Genomic DNA, 2,947 nt, shown 5'->3' on the forward strand with positions numbered 1-2,947 from the left:
TAGAACAAAATATTCTTGCATTGAGGGAATACTTGAGTGGAGGTCCAATGCCCATCTGCTACCTTAATTTTAACCTATAAATATATGCACATAGATCTGTTTCCCCATTCTCATAAATATATTTACATATGTACATGAACTCTATAACTGCCCATTTGCTTCCTAGTTCTTTCATCTATTTCCTTTTTTCATTTCTTGTGTCCTACTATCATGCTTAGCCTTCATTTGGGTTTCAGTAATTCCTCTCGGTTACATTACCCTTGATCACACTCTACCAGGCCTCCTACACCTTCCTCACCACCGACTTGGATCCCTTGTTTTTCCCTTGTTCCTGGGTTTGTTAACACCATTTCCTTTTTACCCCCTCCCCCTCTCCCAAGTCCTCCCAGAATTGACAGTCCTGTTGTTTTCTTCTCCAGATTGTTCATCTAGCCTATCTTATTTAGACAGACCTGCGGAGATAATAACAGCCACAAAAACCAGACAGAGGAAAACAAAGCAACAAAAGAAAACAAAACAACAACAATAAAAACAATTACGACAAAAAAAAAAGCCTATCTATGTTCAAGGACTGTTTGTTGCCCTTTAGGAGTGTTTTCTGGTCAAGTCTGATAGGGTGCTATGCCCTAGCACCAAAGTCTATTTTTGGTATTCCCTCCAGACTTTGTTGCTCTGGCCCCTTGCTGGTCTGTTGCATACCCTTAGTGTTTTGCCTCGGTGTGGTGAAGTCAGATAGGGCCGAATTCTAACACTGTGCCTCCAGTGTTGTCTCCTGTAGAGCTATGTGTCAGTAAGGGATGCTATATCACATAGTGGGTCCTGCCATAGGGTCCTCTCTGTGGACTGGTTGCTGTGAGTGGGGATATTGTCCTCAAGGCTTGCTGGGCCAGGGTGTGTTCCACTATCTTTTCCTAGTCCCTTCTTTCAGAGTATTCTGAATCTATTCAAAAGAACCTACATTTTCTTGCACTGAGTAAGGTGGTGTGGCTGGCACCTGAGCGTGGAGAATTGTTTGAAGTAGGGCAGGGAGGTTCAGTATTTCTTAACATCTATGTTTTTGATTCTCTGGTGCAAAATGTTCTGTACCTGGGTGCTTCCAGACCTTGACTAAATAGCATGAATTGTAGGAGAGTTTTCTTTCAGTTAGATCTTCAAAAAGCTTTTGTTTTCACTATAGTTTTGGGAGTGTGCATTAGCATAATAATCCCTAATTTGGAAAAAGAGCCCACGCATATTACATAGAGGCTTTACGTCTTCTTTGTAATCAGAGAACAATTGCAAGAGTCCTCCCGTTAAAGGGCCCACTGGTCTTTTGTGGGACCATGGCTTTATATTCATCTTCAGTGGGACAAGAGCAATTGTCCCTCCAAGGGTAATTGTCTAGGTCTTGTTCCTGATGGAGTTCTAAAAGACGGTGGGTAAAAAGTTTCCCTGTTTTCCTGTATCTGAGTGATCAAGGGTCAAGACTTTCCCCAAAGAAATAACATACATAAACAGCAAGTGTGACAAAAGGAATTTTATTGATACTGTGAGCCACTGTCAAGCCAGGTCTAAGTTCTCAGTTGTCTTTGTTATCATCAGTGAGCAAACTGGCTTTATGAGACACTTTGGTCACTTCACTAATAACCTGTAGTTTGTCTTCTGGAACTTTCAGTCAATGATTAAAAGTTTCAGAAAGCTTGATTTTTACTTGTTTACCTGGTAACTGAAGTAAGTTGGGTTCTAGAAGACTTCTTTGGATTCTTTCTTGAGCAGTCATCACTGTTTTATAATTTCAGAGCAGATGGTTTAAAGTGGCTATCATGGCTTGCTCGGTACGGGTCTGGAAGCAGCTGTGCTCAGGATTAAGTTCCCACTTCACAGCTTAGACCACAGTTCCCTCTGACCCCGATTTGACTCCCTGCCCTACTTCATATAATTCTCCATGCTCAGGTGCCAGCCACACCACCTTACTCAGTGCAAGAAAATACATCATCCAGTCCCCAATGTAATTGTTCTTAATAAGTTACTTTATTTAAAACATATTTCTTATTGCAGTTGGTGTTTACTAATAATTCATTTATTTGGAAGGACGGGATCAAAATTATCCTACTTTGGAAATATATTAATTTCAGAATACATTTTCCACACTTTGTAACACAGAAAGCTGGGTTCCTGGATGCTGTCATTAGGAAAATATGTTTGAAATTCTTTACATTTTCAGGGCAAGTAAAATCTTCAATGCGGCTCTTCCAGACAACGTTTCTAACTCCCACAAATGACCTTTCCCTGCTTGGGTCTATTCGGAAGGTTTGGGGGCAATATTGATGGGGTTCACCTGAGTAATTCAGAATAGGATTCCCTAGAGAGGATCCCACTTTCTATAAAATGAACCACATGAAAAGCAGGAGGAAGGATGGCATTGCCCACAGGAGTCACGATGGATGAAATTCTCCAGTCCTATGATCCCTGCACAGTGGACTCCCCGATCCAGATGACAGCTACTCCATCAGAGACTGAGCGTGGAACCGTGATGCACTTCCCAATCCACAGAGTAAATTAACATAACTGTTCTTGGGCAGGAGGCTTGCTTAATGGACTCAAGTGTCTCTGGGGGTTCCTTCAGGACTTTGGGCTCACTCACCCTGGAAACTGGTGCCGAGTGCCTCCCGGATGAGGCTTGCTGGAGTTGGGTGCCGCAAGGTGCTTGAGCGGAATGCCTTCCGTTTGATATTTATAACAGAGTGGTATGCGCTTCCGGCATATATTAGCGACTTGACTGAACTTTACATGTCCTCATAAAGAACTCAGTGATGTTTCCACTGGCACTACTCTTACTGGAGTTGCTCTGAAGGAGTTGCCACGGGTCATATCAAAAAGGAAGAACTTTATTGTACCCACATGTGTCGCAGTGAGTCTGTATCCAGAAAATGAGCCTTCACACCTGGGGTGTTGAGGACTTTCACAG

At 42.5% G+C, this 2,947-nt stretch overlaps 1 pseudogene; it reads right to left on the minus strand.

Annotated features, from left to right (window-relative positions):
• Positions 1–1,032: 1,032 nt before the first annotated feature.
• LOC142443276 (geranylgeranyl pyrophosphate synthase pseudogene) lies at positions 1,033–1,759 on the minus strand (annotated as a pseudogene).
• Positions 1,760–2,947: the final 1,188 nt, after the last annotated feature.

The sequence above is a fragment of the Tenrec ecaudatus genome, chromosome 3 (assembly GCF_050624435.1).
Source record: "Tenrec ecaudatus isolate mTenEca1 chromosome 3, mTenEca1.hap1, whole genome shotgun sequence".
Lineage (NCBI taxonomy): Eukaryota > Metazoa > Chordata > Mammalia > Afrosoricida > Tenrecidae > Tenrec > Tenrec ecaudatus.